The sequence below is a fragment of the Schistocerca serialis genome, chromosome 7 (assembly GCF_023864345.2).
Source record: "Schistocerca serialis cubense isolate TAMUIC-IGC-003099 chromosome 7, iqSchSeri2.2, whole genome shotgun sequence".
In the NCBI taxonomy this organism is placed as follows: Eukaryota; Metazoa; Arthropoda; class Insecta; order Orthoptera; family Acrididae; genus Schistocerca; species Schistocerca serialis.
The window spans coordinates 22,430,305-22,449,509 of record NC_064644.1 but is presented as its reverse complement, the minus strand read 5'-3'; the positions used below and the strand labels follow the sequence as shown (position 1 = coordinate 22,449,509).

Genomic DNA, 19,205 nt, shown 5'->3' with positions numbered 1-19,205 from the left:
CGCACTATCTTCCTTGTAATGATCCTTCTCGAACATTTGCAAGGAACTGATTGTGTGATATTATGTGACCAGCCCACTCGTGTCTTCTTCGCTCTATTGTTCCTCTAAATGGTTTTTCTTCGTGTATTTTTTACACGACTTCCTGGTCCAAGAGATTTCATTTCATTTCGTTTCTAACAGTTGTCCATGTTTCTCAGTGACACTGTGTTACGTTCCAAATAAAGGTCTTCACCCAACTTTTTCCTCACTTCAGTAACTGTTGCTCAAACAACGTTTTTTCTTTTACTCACAAACTTTGCTTTTCATTCTCTAATTCTTTGTTTTATGTCTTCTTACTTCTTCCGTTTTCAGTTATCATGCTTACTAAATTTTGCATGATCTTGTGTGTTTTATTTTCTCCAGTTTTAATATTTGCTTTTTCTGATTTCTTGAAGCACATCAGTATTTCTATTTTGAGTTAATTTCTATTTGTATTGATCTCTTAATACTGTACCCCAACTTCTACACTGTTCGGACATTTCTTTTATCTGGCACCGTAGTGCGACACAATTTCAGCTTTCTTTGTGTCACCTTATTACGCATAGATGACAACGCCGCTACGCCACTAATAACCTACTGATTTGGCTTTCCCTTGCAGGAGTATGTTTTAAGAAGTGACCGTTTCATCGTTGTACACACCACGACAAGTAAAGTGATGCTATATTCTTCCATCAACTGGCGTCATTATATCCTGAAGATTGTCAGCAGACGCTCCGTAGAAACATAGATCATTAACGAGGACTGGAAAAGGATGTGATAGTCTCCTGGTTGACAAAGGAACGATATAACGCAAAAATACAAGCTCATATCCCTAAAAACATGGTTCTCTCAGACAAGATTATCTAAACGTTATCCACCTACAGCAAGCTACATCAGATTGTTCGCAAGTTACGCGCCAATCATGTATAGAATGAAAAGAGTGTTATCTCTGTTTCTGAATCCTACTCATACAGTGTCAACTATGCGATACAAGGATGCTCAAAGAGTCGAAAATCAGCAGGGTATGTGGTGCTGACTAAAGCAGGAATACCTCTACCCGCAAGTTATCAGGACAATGTTCTGGCAACAAGTACGGCGTCCTTCGTGTTCCTGGCAAAATCTTTGGAAGAAGCGGATATCTGGCTCTAAACCAGTTGTACGAACACAAAGTCGACCACTGAAGGTTGCACAACATAAAAAGCAGACTAGCACTGGCAAAGAAGGCATTCCTCGCCAAGAGAATTCTACCGATATCACACTGGCCTCTATTTCAGGAAGAAATTTCCGATAAAGTACGTTTGGAGCGCAGCATACTGTGGCAGTGAAGCATTGTCGAGGGGGGGGGGGGGGGGGAACTGGAACAGAAGAGAATCGAAGTGTTTGAGATATGGTGCTACAGAAGAATGCTGAAAAATAGGTTGACTGATAAGATAAGGAATTAGGAGGTTCTCCGCAACATCGTCGAAGAAAGGAACATACGGAAAACACTGACAAGAAGAACGGACAGGATGACAGAACATGTGTTAACTCATCAGTGAGTAACGTGTATGGTACTAGAGGGAAGTCTTCTTTCTTTCTCGGGGCCTTTGTCCCGCTTCAAAGCGGGGTCGGCTTTGTTATGACGGATTTGGCAGTGTTAAGTGCAGAGGGTGGCTGGATGTCCTTCCTGCCGCCACCCCGAACCTCCTGGGACGGAAGTAGTGTGCCCCAACTGTCTGCGTCTAGTGTAAGGTAAGTCATGAAATAGTGCGAACGTTTTCAAATGTCTGTGAGTCGTGTAACTGAGGCGGAACTTGGCTACCAGCCCGGTATTCACCTAGTGGGGTGTGGAAAACCGCCTAAAAACCACATCCAGTCTGGCCAGCATATCGGCCCTCGTCGTTAACACGCCGGGCGGATTCGATCCGGGGCCGGAGCGCCTACCCGAGTCCAGGGAGCAGCGCATTAGCGCTCTCGGCTACCCTGGCGGGTCACTAGAGGGAAGTGTAGAAGGTAAAAACAGTAGAGGAAGACTGAGATTGGAATACTTCCAACAAACAACTGAGGACATAATTTGCAAGTGCTGGTATGTGATGAAGAGGCTAATGGAAGAGAGAAATTTGTGGTGGGCCGCATCAAACCAGTCAGAAGACCGATTATCCTCCCTCCCTCCCCCTCCCCCCCAAAAAAGAGGAAGAATAAAATGACATAGGAGCCCATCTTGAGTGCGATAACACCGACTTCTTCCCCTGAGCTCGGGGAAATTTCTTGCTTTGGGTGACGTCGCTCCTTGTTGATGTTGTTGTTGTTGTTGTTGTGGTCTTCAGTCCGAATGCTACTGTCGTGAGCAAATCTCTTCATACCTGAGTAACTACTGCAACAAACGCGCACTTGTGCCTAATTACTGAAGCCAAACCTCGGTCTGCCTCTACTATTTGTATCCCCGACACTTCCCTCCTTTACCAAATTAATTATTCCGAGATGTCTCTGTGTCCTATCGACCTACACCTTTTTTTAAATCAAGGTGTGTTGTAGATCTCTTTTATCTCCAGCTAGATTCGGTAGCTCAATTTATCCTTGTAATCTTAAATATTCTTGTGTAGCACCACATTTCAGGAGGTTCTATTCTCTTCCTGCCTGTTCTGTTTATCGTCCACGTTTCACTTCCATATAAGGCTACACTCCAAATACTCCAAGAAACTTCTTCCCTTTCAGAAGGTAGAGAACATCAAAACTAATACATTTCGACATGTGGGCTCAGAAGTTAACATGTAAAGTTAGGGAACATTTTGTTGGTGTTGACGTAAGCTGTTGTTGTGTGAGCGTCACTGACTGCGAATGTGTAGTGACCTTCAAAACTGCTTTGTGCACGAATGGTTGGCTGTACTGTACCTGTGAATGTTAGGCAAAGGACATATTTCAGCACGACACTCATTACAGCACTGCTGTGAGGAATCATCAGAGAGTCACTTTCGAGAATCGATAGATCGACTGAGGTGGCCCTTTGGCCTGGCTACCCAGGTCACATGACTTCACGCGTCTGGACTACTTCTTGTGGGTGCACATGAAGCACATTGCGTATGAAACAGTTGTAGAAACACAAGACCTCATCGCTAGAAGTTCCGTCGCTGCTGGTACCTTTGCGGACATACCTGGAATCTTGGAATGGACACAACAATCAATGGTCCGACAATGTACTGCGTGCATACAGGCCAGTCGTCGCGCATCCGAACAATTCTTGTGAACGCCGCTGCTGTAATTGCTACGTGTACAACTTTGCTTCCGCCGTTTTGCAGTAGATGGCAGTAGTGGCAAATGGTGGTGCAGGTGGTAGGTAGTAAGTGTCGTACAATAAGCTTTGGCATTTGTAAACATAACGCAATCAAAATATTACTCGGTTTGTTACTGCATCGTAAAGCTACTCTCGACTGAATATGTCAACAAACGAGCCTAATTCTCGTCATTCGCCGGAAGTTTTATCTTTCTCCTTTACCAACATGTAGAAATGTTTGCCTGAGACTCATAAAATACCGGCTGAGATCTATGGAGAAGCACCTGTTACTGAAAGAACGTGCAGAGAATGGTTTCAATGCTTCAAGAACGGAGATTTTGACATCGAAGGCCGGCATGGCGTCAGAAGAAAGGAAGTCTTCGACGCTACGCTGAAACCGACGGAAACTATCACAGTAGGTTGTTATCGAAATTAGCTGATGCGTTTGACCCGAGCACTGAAAGACAAATGGCCATAATACAGCGATAGACATGAAAATGCGATTTTGCAGCATAACGATGCTCGATCCCGTGTCGCAAAAACCCGTCAAAACATACATGGAAACTTTGAAATGGGAAACACTACCCACCCGCCGCATTCTCCAGACCTTGCCCCCTGTGACTACTGCGTTTTCCGATCAAAGGCAAACAGCCTGGCTGGCCAGCACTTCCTGTCAGACAAACAGAAGCTAAACGATGTCAAAGTTAGCGTAAGGACGGCTATGCGTGAAGCGTTCAGTGGATTCGAAAGTAAAATTCTGTGTACCGACTTGACAGAAAACCCTAGGAAGTTCTGGTCTTACGTTAAATCAGTAAGTGGCTCGAAACAGCATATCCAGACACTCCGGGATGATGATGGCATTGAAACAGAGGATGACACGCGTAAAGCTGAAATACTAATCACCTTTTTCCAAAGCTGTTTCACAGAGGAAGACCGCACTGCAGTTCCTTCTCTAAATCCTCGCACAAACGGAAAAATGGCTGACATCGAAATAAGTGTCCAAGGAATAGAAAAGCAACTGGAATCACTCAACAGAGGAAAGTCCACTGGACCTGACGGGATACCAATTAGATTCTACACAGAGTACGCGAAAGAACTTGCCCCCCTTCTAACAGCCGTGTACCGCAAGTCTCTAGAGGAACAGAAGGTTCCAAATGATTGGAAAAAGAGCACAGGTAGTCCCAGTCTTCAAGAAGGGTCGTCGAGCAGATGCGCAAAACTATAGACCTATATCTCTGACGTCGATCTGTTGTAGAATTTTAGAACATGTTTTTTGCTCGCGTATCATCTCGTTTTTGGAAACCTAGAATCTGCTCTGTAGGAGTCAACATGGATTCCGGGAACAGCGATCGTGTGAGACCCAACTCGCTTTATTTGTTCATGAGACCCAGAAAATATTAGATACAGGCTCCCAGGTAGATGCCATTTTCCTTGACTTCCGGAAGGCGTTCGATACAGTTAAAGTAACCTCTGGCGTGCCACAGGGGAGTGTTATGGGACAACTGTTTTTCACAATATATATAAATGACCTAGTAGATAGTGTCGGAAGTTCCTTGCGGCTTTTCGCGGATGATGCTGTAGTATACAGAGAAGTTGCAGCATTAGAAAATTGTAGCGAAATGCAGGAAGATCTGCAGCAGATAGTCACTTGGTGCAGGGAGTGGCAACTGACCCTTAACATAGACAAATGTAATGTACTGCGAATTCATAGAAAGAAGGATCGTTTATTGTATGATTATATGATAGCGGAACAAACACTGGTAGCAGTTACTTCTGTAAAATATCACGGAGTATGCGTACGGAACCATTTGAAGTGGAATGATCATGTAAAAGTAAAACACTCGTTCGACCTATACTTGAGTATTGCTCATCAGTGTGGGATCCGTACCAGATCGGTTTGACGGAGGAGATAGAGAAGATCCAAAGAAGAGCGGCGCGTTTCGTCACAGGGTTATTTGGTAACCGTGATAGCGTTACAGAGATGTTTAATAAACTCAAGTGGCAGACTCTGCAAGAGAGGTGCTCTGCATCGCGGTGTAGCTTGCTGTCCAGGTTTTGAGAGGGTGCGTTTCTGGATGAGGTATCGAATATATTGCTTCCCCCTACTTATACCTCCCGAGGAGATCACGAATGTAAAATTAGAGAGATTAGAGCGCGCACGGAGGCTTTCAGACAGTCGTTCTTCCCCCGAACCATACGCGACTGGAACAGGAAAGGGAGGTAATGACAGTGGCACGTAAAGTGCCCTCCGCCACACACCGTTGGGTGGCTTGCGGAGTATAAATGTAGATGTAGATGTAAAAGTACAAAATCGGGTAGATTTATGGATCTCCTCAAAAGGCCCCCAGTTCAGCCGCGGGACTCGTATGCTGCCCGAAAGATGGGTGAACGCAGTGGCCAACAATGGCGAATACCGTCTGCCTCGATAGCTGCGTGGCCAGCACTGCAGAATGCCATACAAAGGGGCTCCGGTTCGATTCCCAGCTGGGTCGGAGATTTTCTCCCCTAAGGGAGTGGGTGTTGTGTTGTCTTGATAATCATCTCATTCCCATTGACACGCAAGTCGCCGAAGTGGCGTCAACTCAAAAGTCCGGTCCACTTGACGGGAGGCCCTGAGTACAGAACATTCCATTTTCATGACCAATACTTTGAATTGTAAATTTGTTGTAAATTTTTCACAATAAACTCTCGAACTTTGAAAAAAAAAAAAAAAAACAGCGAAAGCAATGTTGTAAACGTAATAGCATGCTAAACTATCTTCCGTGTAAACTGTCTATATCATCAGAAAATGCCGTCGGGGGACCGTATGGACCTTAACCAAAGATATTTGTTTTGATAATCTCCGCCTCCAATATTAATTTGAACGAATGGTTTAGAAAGACCCTGTATATTCGATGTCCGCATATTTTTGTTCTTCCTGGAAGCTTATCTGATTACTGCTGCTCCCCTGCTAGCCATTAAAATCACATCATGGCAGCAACAAACGTCAGATGTTTGGCGTTTCAACGTACCCGCACGGTGTAGTTAGAAGTAACCCAAACGTCGCTCTGTATGTAAGGGAAGATTATGCAGCGGTTCTCTCATTCAGAACTCGAATTTAAGTGTTGGTTGTTCGCGAAGAGATCGTGCTATGCTCATATAAGAAGGAGAAACTTCTACCAGAACATATCAGAATTCGGGAGCGGCCTACGGATACCGTGTTTATTGTTTCGCTATATTATTGGTCGCTTTTGTTGGGAGGTCGTGCTGCGCCCATATAAGAAGGAGAAACTTCTACCAGAACATATCAGAATTCGGGAGCGGCCTACGGATACCGTGTTTATTGTTTCGCTATATTATTGGTCGCTTTTGTTGGGATCCCACCACTGCCAGGCGAGTGTGGAATCTGCGTTGAGAAGGGCCATACTAGCGCCTGAGAGGGCAGCTACATTGTTCGACGGACACCGCAGATTCGTACAAAAACTCGGAAACCCCGCGAGAAATGGATGCTTCAGCATAAATGCAGATGCTAGTCAAATTCTGGAAATTTGTGGTAAGTTCCTATGGGACCAAACCGCTGAGGTTATCGGTATTTAGGTTTGCACACTACTTAATCTAACTTAAATTAACTTGCGCTAAGGACAACACACACACCAATGCCCGAGGGGGGACTCGAACCTCCGACGGGGCGAGCCGCGCGAAACTTGGGAAGGCACCTTAGACCATGCGGCTAATCCGCACGACAAATGCTAGTAAAAAAAGGTTCAAATGGCTCTAAGCACTATGGGACTTAACATCTGAGGTCATCAGTCACCTAGACTTAGAACTACTTAGACCCGGCTAACCTAAGGACATCACACACATCCATGCCCCAGGCAGGATTCGAACCCGCGACCGTAGCGGTCACGCGGTTCCAGACTGAAGCGCCTAGAACCGCTCAGCCACACCGGCCGGCGATGCTAGTCAACCCTGCAGGTTGCACTGTTGTATTTCACCACGAACGCCACCCGTGCAGTGTTCTCAATACGTTGCAAATGTCATTCGTGGTCGGAATAGTGTTTCCGTAGTTTCAATCGCATTATGTCGGATGGAAGTGAATTCGAACGTGGGCAAATTGTTGGTGCTCGTACGGTGGGTGCTTACGTAACAAACGGCGCCCGAAGTGTTTTGAAGAGGCATTGAATCGTGGATTTAAGGGACAGTGGAAAACGTCCTCCGCTTAGTCAGAACGCGGACGTAAGTGTGTGCAGAGCGGTCATTGAAGAGTTGCGATGAAAAATGAGACGGCGACAGCTGCAAAACTGCATAACTGAATGTCACACTCGCGAACCATATCAGCACCAAAACATCACGAAGAGGTCTCCAAAAGCCGCGAATGGCAGACGAGTTGGAGTTCCAAAACCACCCATCGGTGATGCAAACGTCCATAACAGGAAAATGTGGTGCCGAAGCAGGCCCCCACAACCTCACGAGTGGTCGACTGTGAAGAGCGGACAAATTGAATAGCTGGGCGGCGGCCATTAGAGTGGTAAACTGACGCGCGGAGTTCGAATGTTTATACATCGCTTTTGGTTATAAAATGCCTTTCCTTGAGTTAGGTCACAAACATAATGCCTCATTTAAATACGTTACTACAACAGACTTTTTAATTTATGAACAAACAGCAAATAGTCACTGTTTACGAATTTATCTTACATACTACATGGAATCTGCCGTAGCTAAAAGTTATGTACTGGACCCCTAGCATTTTTCGTAGTTCATTTACGATAAATGTACGCAAAATGCATCAAAATACTCGAAGATTTGCCCACTATATTAATACATATTTTCTGACTCTACCTTGCTTTAGATTTTATGACGAGAAGTGCGTTATATATGGCATAGTGCTTTGGCAACTCACGACCAAATTATCAAGTTTCAACCTAACATAGACCATGAAAACACTACCGATCAGCCAACTTTCTTCAAAATGATCAGAACATATAAAGTGGTTTTCTGTCGGTCGGAAATGTTGCCTCCTGACGGCGTGTAACCATTTTTGTAACAGCTGTGGTTTTGAGAAAGGAAACCTGCAAATAGATGCACAGACATTATGCTAATACCGTGTTACAAAAACATTTATTGAGCAAGTGCACTGACATACAAAACAACTTAAAATATTCACTTACCTGTGAAATGTAATATTCGTTCCTTTCTCGAATTTATTTGTACAATTAATCGCTGCACGACTCTTCACATTGTACTTCTTTTGATTGGAACGTACAGACAGTAGAATTACGAGTAACAAATACTGTATGTACGCCCCAACAAATATACAACGTTGAATCACGGTCTTCATAAACAACAGTACTACACAGCACATCAGACTACAACCACTATAATGGCGTCCAGCCGAAGGTTCAAATTATCCCGCGACTGCAGCGCCATCAGTGAGTCTAGTTATTTTTTACAAGGTCTTTGTGCCGAAGCCACAAAACCTGGACTACGCACCAATGAAAGAATGCTTCACACTGTTTCGAACTTAACGCCGAGTTTACGCCCCGAGAGTGAAACATGGCTGGGGTTCGGTGCGGATTTGTGCAGCCATAACTTGGTATTCCAATCCCAAAGAAAGCAGGTGTTGACAGATGTGAAAATTACCGAACTATCAGTTTAATAAGTCACAGCTGCAAAATACTAACACGAATTCTTTACAGACGAATGGAAAAACTAGTAGAAGCCAACCTCGGGGAAGATCAGTTTGGATTCCGTAGAAACACTGGAACACGTGAGGCAATACTGACCTTACGACTTATCTTAGAAGAAAGATTAAGGAAAGGCAAACCTACGTTTCTAGCATTTGTAGACTTAGAGAAAGCTTTTGACAATGTTGACTGGAATACTCTCTTTCAAATTCTAAAGGTGGCAGGGGTAAAATACAGGGAGCGAAAGGCTATTTACAATTTGTACAGAAACCAGATGGCAGTTATAAGAGTCGAGGGACATGAAAAGGAAGCAGTGGTTGGGAAGGGAGTAAGACAGGGTTGTAGCCTGTCCCCGATGTTGTTCAATCTGTATATTGAGCAAGCGGTAAAGGAAACAAAAGAAAAATTCGGAGTGGGTATTAAAATTCATGGAGAAGAAATAAAAACTTTGAGGTTCGCCGATGACATTGTAATTCTGTCAGAGACAGCAAAGGACTTGGAAGAGCAGTTGAATGGAATGGACAGTGTCTTGAAAGGAGGATATAAGATGAACATCAACAAAAGCAAAACAAGGATAATGGAATGTAGTCTAATTAAGTCGGGTGATGCTGAGGGAATTAGATTAGGAAATGAGGCACTTAAAGTAGTAAAGGAGTTTTGCTATTTGGGGAGCAAAATAACTGATGATGGTCGAAGTAGAGAGGATATAAAATGTAGGCTGGCAATGGCGAGGAAAGCGTTTCTGAAGAAGAGAAATTTGTTAACATCCAGTATTGATTTAAGTGTCAGGAAGTCATTTCTGAAAGTATTCGTATGGAGTGTAGCCATGTATGGAAGTGAAACATGGACGATAAATAGTTTGGACAAGAAGAGAATAGAAGCTTTCGAAATGTGGTGCTACAGAAGAATGCTGAAGATTAGATGGGTAGATCACATAACTAATGAGGAAGTATTGAATAGGATTGGGGAGAAGAGAAGTTTGTGGCACAACTTGACCAGAAGAAGGGATCGGTTGGTAGGACATGTTCTGAGGCATCAAGGGATCACCAATTTAGTATTGGAGGGCAGCGTGGAGGGTAAAAATCGTAGGGGGAGACCAAGAGATGAATACACTAAGCAGATTCAGAAGGATGTAGGTTGCAGTAAGTACTGGGAGATGAAAAAGCTTGCACAGGATAGAGTAGCATGGAGAGCTGCATCAAACCAGTCTCAGGACTGAAGACCACAACAACAACAACAACTTGGTATTCCATGGGATCCATGGTTACCCAGTCAGGTCACCTTATTTCCAAAGATTATGTGACCATTTTGGATGATCAAGCGCATTCTGTGGTACAATGTTTGAAAAATGTCATACTGCCGGCTTGAGCTGCTGGTAAAATGCTTATACACAACCAGTTTCAGTCGTCTATCAGGTTATTCACAGCATAAAGACGACTGTAACGGGTTGTGAATGTTGTGGATTGGCAAGACAGCCAACCCACTATGAGGAAGCTGAAAGGCACGCGTTTAAACTCACGCAGGCTGGCGTGAGGTCTGGAACAGGACAAGGAATTGAGACTAGCAAAAAACGTACGTATCTTCTGGAATACTTAACTTTAATCCATAATTGGTGAACATCGCTCTTGACGGTACATGTTTTACAGCATCAATAGTAACTGGTAATGGCGCCTTGCTAGGTCGTAGCAAATGACGTAGCTGAAGGCTATGCTAACTATCGTCTCGGCAAATGAGAGCGTAATTTGTCAGTGAACCATCGCTAGCAAAGTCGGCTGTCTAACTGGGGCGAGTGCTAGGAAGTGTCTCTAGACCTGCCGTGTGGCGGCGCTCGGTCTGCAATCACTGATAGTGGCGGCACGCGGGTCCGACGTATACTAACGGACCGCGGCCGATTTAAAGGCTACCACCTAGCAAGTGTGGTGTCTGGCGGTGACACCACAGTGAAACTAAATTCTTTTATCAGCAGCTCATGGCGGTAACATGACATTTTTCAAATATGTAAGAGCTGTGGCGCACCTCCAGAAAATAGATCGGTACAATGTTTTACCCCAGTGGTGATATTCTGTTCAGAGACGACGCGACCGAAGTTCACACAGCTTGCATCTTACAGTACTTGTTTTATCTGCACCTACGTCTACATAGGTACTCTGCAAATCACATTTAAGTGCCTGGCAGAGGGTTCATCGAGACACATTCACAATAATTCTCTATTATTCCAATCTCGTACAGCGCGCGTGAAAAACGAACACCTATATCTCTCGGTGCGAGCTCTGGTTTCCCTTATTTTATTATTGTGGTCATTTCTCCGTATGTAGGTCGACATCGACAAAGTATTTTCGCATTCGGAGGAGAAAGTTGGCGATTGAAATTTCGTGAGAAGATTACGCCGCAACCAAAAACTCCTTTAATGATGTCCACCCCAAATCATGTATCATTTCAGTGACACACTCTCTGCTATTTCGCGATAATTCAAAACGCGCTGCCCTTCTTTGAACTTTCCCGGAGTAGTCAATCCTATGTGGTAAGGGTCCCACACCGCGCAGCAGTATTCTAAAACAGGCGGACAAGCGTAGTGTAGGCAGTCTCTTTCGTAGATCTGTTAAATTTCCTAAGTGTCCTGCCAATAAAACGCATTCTTGCTTAGCCTTCGCCACCAGCGTTTTCCATGTGTTCCTTCGAATTTAAGTTGTTCGTAATTGTAATTCCTAGGTATTTAGTTGAATTTACGGCCCTTAGATTTGACTAATGTCGATGACCTCACACTTTTCCTTATTTAGGGTCAATTGCAATTTTCGCACCATACAGAAACCTTTTCTAAATCATTCTGCAATTCGTTTTGATCTTCTGATGACTTTACAGGTCGATAAACGACAGCGTCATCTGCAAACAACCCAAGACGGCTGCTAAGATTCTCCTAATCGTTTATATACACTCCTGGAAATTGAAATAAGAACACCGTGAATTCATTGTCCCAGGAAGGGGAAACTTTATTGACACATTCCTGGGGTCAGATACATCACATGATCACACTGACAGAACCACAGGCACATAGACACAGGCAACAGAGCATGCACAATGTCGGCACTAGTACAGTGTATATCCACCTTTCGCAGCAATGCAGGCTGCTATTCTCCCATGGAGACGATCGTAGAGATGCTGGATGTAGTCCTGTGGAACGGCTTGCCATGCCATTTCCACCTGGCGCCTCAGTTGGACCAGCGTTCGTGCTGGACGTGCAGACCGCGTGAGACGACGCTTCATCCAGTCCCAAACATGCTCAATGGGGGACAGATCCGGAGATCTTGCTGGCCAGGGTAGTTGACTTACACCTTCTAGAGCACGTTGGGTGGCACGGGATACATGCGGACGTGCATTGTCCTGTTGGAACAGCAAGTTCCCTTGCCGGTCTAGGAATGGTAGAACGATGGGTTCGATGACGGTTTGGATGTACCGTGCACTATTCAGTGTCCCCTCGACGATCACCAGTGGTGTACGGCCAGTGTAGGAGATCGCTCCCCACACCATGATGCCGGGTGTTGGCCCTGTGTGCCTCGGTCGTATGCAGTCCTGATTGTGGCGCTCACCTGCACGGCGCCAAACACGCATACGACCATCATTGGCACCAAGGCAGAAGCGACTCTCATCGCTGAAGACGACACGTCTCCATTCGTCCCTCCATTCACGCCTGTCGCGACACCACTGGAGGCGGGCTGCACGATGTTGGGGCGTGAGCGGAAGACGGCCTAACGGTGTGCGGGACCGTAGCCCAGCTTCATGGAGACGGTTGCGAATGGTCCTCGCCGATACCCCAGGAGCAACAGTGTCCCTAATTTGCTGGGAAGTGGCGGTGCGGTCCCCTACGGCACTGCGTAGGATCCTACGGTCTTGGCGTGCATCCGTGCGTCGCTGCGGTCCGGTCCCAGGTCGACGGGCACGTGCACCTTCCGCCGACCACTGGCGACAACATCGATGTACTGTGGAGACCTCACGCCCCACGTGTTGAGCAATTTGGCGGTACGTCCACCCGGCCTCCCGCATGCCCACTATACGCCCTCGCTCAAAGTCCGTCAACTGCACATACGGTTCACGTCCACGCTGTCGCGGCATGCTACCAGTGTTAAAGACTGCGATGGAGCTCCGTATGCCACGGCAAACTGGCTGACACTGACGGCGGCGGTGCACAAATGCTGCGCAGCTAGCGCCATTCGACGGCCAACACCGCGGTTCCTGGTGTGTCCGCTGTGCCGTGCGTGTGATCATTGCTTGTACAGCCCTCTCGCAGCGTCCGGAGCAAGTATGGTGGGTCTGACACACCGGTGTCAATGTGTTCTTTTTTCCATTTCCAGGAGTGTAGATGAAGAAAGGGCCTATACTACCACCTTAGGAAATTCCAAAGAGTGTAGTCGAGTCAGTATTGTCAGAAACCTGTTATGAACCAACAAATGCTTTGAATATACTACGTTTTTCCTTATCAGTCTATCTTCAAAAGGTATTCAACGAGAGTTTCATCCGTATCTTTCTGATGTTTGCTGCCCCCTAAGTAGATTTCCTCGCACTACCACTATGGTTTCGTCTTTCTCGTCTGTCTCGTTTTGCGCAATTCATCGCTCAGTTGAAAAGTGTCAAGAGTTTGAGCTTCCCGTTTACCTTTTGCAAGGCCTGCTTGAGATATGCTAAGTCATGGCGGAGGCCAACAAACTAAACAGAGACAAGCAAAACGAAGAAGCATATCCTGTCAGCGTCATATCAAACACTCGTACTCTTCTTAGAGAATCTTTTAAATTCCACGAACCACTGCAAAGCGATTGCTGCGTGACGTACTCCTTCAGGGCGTGTCCATGGACATTATTATTACAGCCGTTCCATTATTCCTTTGAAAATAGCGTGATTCACAATACAGCGTCGTGATGCAATTTTCTTGTGGCGTTTGATACAATGGAACGTCCAAAGGGCCGAACAGAATACTCTATTGTACCGTTGTGTTCCTTAAATAAATGGGTGTAGTAAATTACGCCGTCAGACATGCAGAGACCTTATTATCGTTCGACTTCTGCCACAGTGAAATGAGAAGTGACGGCAACAAAGAACATAGGAAAACCTTTCCACAACAACAGAACAGGTTAGCTAGTACCTTTACATCTGGTTTGTGACTACCTATACATCAAAGCCACACAAATTGACCGTTGATCTTCTCAACGGACAGCCCGTCTAAATATCCCTGGACAATTTGAAAGTTCCAAGTAGCTAACGGTGGACACGCTACCGCATCGAAGAACTGAATTACGTTACGTACGCGTTTCGTCTTTTAAAGTAAAAGCATCTTCAATAGATTTTTTTCATGAAAAGGTTATTTTTTGCTTACAGATTCGAAACAGTTCATACCATAGTCTTTATATGAATATAACTTGCCGATACATCTACATCTATACTCCGCGAGCCACCTTACGGTGTGTGGCGGAGGGTACTTATTGTACCACTATCTGATCCCCCCTTCCCTGTTCCATTCACGAATTGTGCGTGGGAAGATACTTGTCTATATTGCCAAAATATGTATTTCCTTTCATTTGGTAGTATGTTTCAGGGCGCACTTCTATTACACTTCTCAAAACTCAGGACATATTCACGTCTAGATCTTCTATTTTGAAAAATTTCATACTTCATTTTTCGTAATCTGAGTTATGTGAACCACTTTTCTTGCAAATTGGCGAGAATCTCAGATGCGTTACACGAGAACTGTGAACAATTGCTCACTAAGCGCCTCTTGATTTGTTTGTGTTTATGAGTGTTGCAAACCTGCTGTGTTTTAGTTTCTATTCATTTCTCTCTCTCTCTCTCTCTCTGTGTGTGTGTGTGTCTGTGTGTGTGTGTGTGTGTGTGTGCGTGCGTGCGTGCGTGCGTGGGTTTGTTTCATAGAACAGCTGTCAATTAGTGGGTAAAGGTTCCAGGCGCTCAGACGAATAGATTTTTGATTTTGCAGTTACAGGAGATAGGCAAAATAATGTGAAAGCCTATACTTACTTGGGAATGGTTTATTAATAAGGGGTTGGACCCCAATTTGCCCGTAATGCAACTGGAATTCTTCTTGGAATACTGGCGTATAATGATTGTATAGTCTCCAGTGGAATGTTATGCCACTCTTCGATCAGAACCTCTTCTAACTCCTGTAGTGACGAGGGAGGCGGAAATCTGCTCCGGAGTCTGCGCACGAATACCGCCCACAAGGGTTCCATAATGTTCAAGTCCGGGGACTGTGCTGGTCAGGGAAGACGCTGCAGTTCAGTTGCATGCTCCTCATACCACCATTGTACTGTCCTAGCCGTGTAAATGGGTGCATTGTCGTCCTGGAAATATGGCACCATTGTTCGGAACAAGATTTGAATCATGGAGTTGCACCTGATCACCTGAAATGTTCACATAATCGTTGGCTGTAAACCGGTCTTTGAGAGTAATGATGGGACTGCAGAATACTATGATATGGCTGCCCAAACCATCACACTTCCACCTCCACGCTTAACCGTTGGAATCAAGCAATCAGGATTGTAGGCTTCGTTTGGCGTTCCCCAGACGTAAACCCGACCCGATGGTGGAAATAACGAAAACGTTGACTCGTCGGACTATATGACGTGTTTCCATTGACCGGCCGTCGAGGATTTATGCTCCTGACACCATGTTTTACGCTTCTTTGCGTTGGTTGTCGTCACTGATGGTTTCGGTATAGCAGCTCGTCCATGAATATTCGCGTTATGGAGTTCGCGGCGGACAGTGTCGATAGATAAGGTGTCTCGAAGATGGCTATTGAGCTCTGCAGTCACTTTAGACGCCGTAGTTTTATGTTGTTTTGACAAAATTCGTGTTAGCGTACGACGATCTCTCTCATTTAGTTTTGATTTGCGCCCACTATAACGTTTACACGATGTTGTCTTTCCATGTTTTGTGTAGGCTGTCGTGACTGTTGAAACAGTTGCTCTTGAAACATTCAATAAGTCGGCTGCCTTGGTTGCCGTTGCTCCAGCTAAACGGGTCCCGACAATCTGCCCTGTTTGGAACTCTGTTAGGTCTTTCATTGCACGTAGACTTCGGCCTCCGAATGCAAATACGAAGTGTGCACTACTCGTAAACAACCTGCACTGATGCCTGGTCCGTACTGAGCACGTACAGTCCAGCGCGACACGTGCCTTACCTGCCTTGTTGATCGTCACACACAACCATCCCATTACTACCACTGTTCACATTATTTTGCCTATCCGCTGTATTTGTTGGGAAGACCAGACTGCAATTGTAGGCTTCAAAGAAGAAGAAGCAGTAGTTGAAAATGGATTGAGACATTGTTGTAGACTGTCCCCGATGTTATTCAGTCTGTACACTGAGCAAGCATTAAAAGAAACCAAGGAGAAACTTGGAAAGCGAATTAAAGTTCAGGGAGACGAAGCAAAAGCTTTGACGTTTGTCAATGACGCTGCAGTTCTCTGATACGACGAAGAACAGTTGAATGCAATGGATATAGTGTTGAAAAGGGGTAATACATCTACATGTATACTCTGCAAATCACATTTAAGTGCCTGGCAGTGGGTTCACGGAGCCACCTTCACAATTCTCTATTATTCCAATAGCGTACAGCGCGCGGAAAGAATGAACACCTATATCTTTTCGTACGAGCTCTGATTTCCCTTATTTTATCTTGGTGATCGTTCCTCCCTATGTAAGTCGGTGTCAACAAAATATTTTCACATTCGGAGTAAAAAGTTGGTGGTTGGAATTTCGTGAGAAGATTTCGTCGCAACGAAAAGCGCCTTTCTTTTAATGATGTCCATCCCAAATCCTGTATGACTCTGTGACACTCTCTCCCATGATGATCATGAAAAAACATTAGACAATGGTAATGGAATGCAATAAAAGTAAACCATCAATTGAAGACATAGTCTGAAAATAAGTCCGTGGTCATATTTTTAGCACTCCATTTTGAAGGTCCGTCTTGATCACATACATTTTTACATTTCACTATGACCGGTTTCGGCTACTGCCATCTTCAGATCATAAAATGTTCTAATGTAGTATCAACGTCAAACTAAACATGTAGGTACATGGTAAGTGCTCATTAAACCAGACGAAACTGAGAGAATTAGATTGACAAAGAAGACATTAAACATAGTAGATGAGTTTAGGTATTCGAACAGCAAAATAACTCATAATGACTGAATTAGAGAGTATATGAAACGCAGGCTGGAAACAGCAAGAAAAGCGATTCTGAGAAAGAGAAAGTTCTCAACATCGAATGTAGGTATAAACGTGGTGGAATTTTTTTCTGAGTGCAGCCTTGTACGGAAGTGAAACGTGGACGATACGAGTTCAGACAAGAAGAGAAGAGAAGCTTCGACTTTTATAGTCCTGTCTTCCTCAGTTGCTGTGTTCTATTACGGTATATTAATAATTTTTACTTATGGACCGTCTGACAGCAACTGAATAAAACACAATTTTAGTGCCATACGCGTTTCGCCTTTATTTTCTGCAAGGCATCATCAGTGGCTTGGGATATGTACATATGTTAGCTATTTTATTTACATTTTTGTCATTGTGCCTATAGGTTATAAACAGTTCTGGTGGTTGGTATTTCCTATTAAGTAGTAATGTTTTGAACTGTACTTACAGGTTGCGTGGACAATTTCCTACATATTACGCTCCTGTTGCATTTTTTGGTGTTGTTCTTCTTCTTATGAACGCCAATTTGCGGTTTTTTTCCCCATTCCACAACACTATGCACTGAACGCTTGTTTTGAAGCAATGTTTTGGTTTCTGTTGCCGACTGTCAAATGTTTTTGCCAAAGATCGAATGTTATTGCCAAACAATAGTGGAACTATTGAACAAAACTACTTTCAGTTTGAGAAAGAATATTATCTACAAACTGATGGACTGCCCATGGGATCCCCAATATCAGGAACACTAGCAAACATTTTCATCAGTCACCTAGAAAATCAGATATTTGATAAGATAACCACAAATGAAAGTTTCAAAATCATATATTGGTACAGATACGTGGATGACATTATTTGTCTGGTAGATGAGCCAAGTGAAAAAATAGATGAACTCCATTCAGAAATAAACAAAGCTCATCAGAACATAAAATTCACACTTGAAAAAGAAAATCAAATAAATTTTCTTGATATTACAATTAAAAAAGAAAATGGTAAACATACATTTAACATCTTTAGAAAACCAACAGCCACGGACACAATAATACATTCCACATCCAACCACCCCCACAGCCAGAAACTTGCAGCACTAAGACACATGTTACATAGATTAAACAGAATCCCACTCAGCAAGAGAAACCATGAACAAGAAATGAGTACAATCATACAAATAGCTAGGAACAACGGGTATGACACACACGTGGTACACAAGCTCAATCAAAAAATAAAAACACAAATAAAAAACAAACACAACAGTTCCACAACACAAAAGAACTCACAAGCTGAAAACCTACAAACACACTCAACAAACACACACAATGACAACACCACACAGAAAAGAACCAGATGGTACACCATAACCTACACACATAAACTAACACACAGAGTTGCAAACATCCTAAAGAGACAGGGCTTCAAAATAGCATATAAGCCTGGGCAAACCCTTCAATCACACCTAAGCCAGCCAGCTACCAAGAGAGACAAATTCCAACAATCAGGAATATATAAACTTGAATGTCAAAGTTGTGATGCAGTATACATAGGCATGACATGCAGGAATTTTCAAACAAGTTACAAAGAACATATCAGATGTTGGAAGTATGAAACAAACCATTCCACATTTGCAGAGCATTTAAAACACTACAACCATCATCCTACAAACATGGAACAAGAAATGAAAATAATGAGAATAAGCAACCACGACAAACATCTTATACAAATGCAAGAAAAATTCCACATCCAGAAAGCCATAGCAGCAAACAAACATGTGAGAAATGAAAACACATCAGCACAGGCTCCCTACTACACTTAGTGAAGGAAATGATAACATAAAACAAAAAATAATAAAAAAAGAAAACTCTTCCCCCCATCATCTGGAGATACACACACACACACACACACACACACACACACACACACACACACACACACACACACAAAGCACAAAAAATATATATCACACCAAAAACACACACACACACACACACACACACACACACATACACAAACGCACACACAAATGCATACACGAACAGACCACAGATACTTCAATAGTTACACTCATAAGTTTGGCAATAACATTCGAT

General features: G+C 44.0%; 1 protein-coding gene across 1 annotated transcript in view; it reads left to right on the top strand.

The window, feature by feature from the left end:
- Nucleotides 1-19,205, top strand: part of LOC126412581 (cholinesterase 1-like) — a 266,699-nt gene that overhangs the window by 13,091 nt on the left and 234,403 nt on the right. The window lies entirely within an intron of this gene.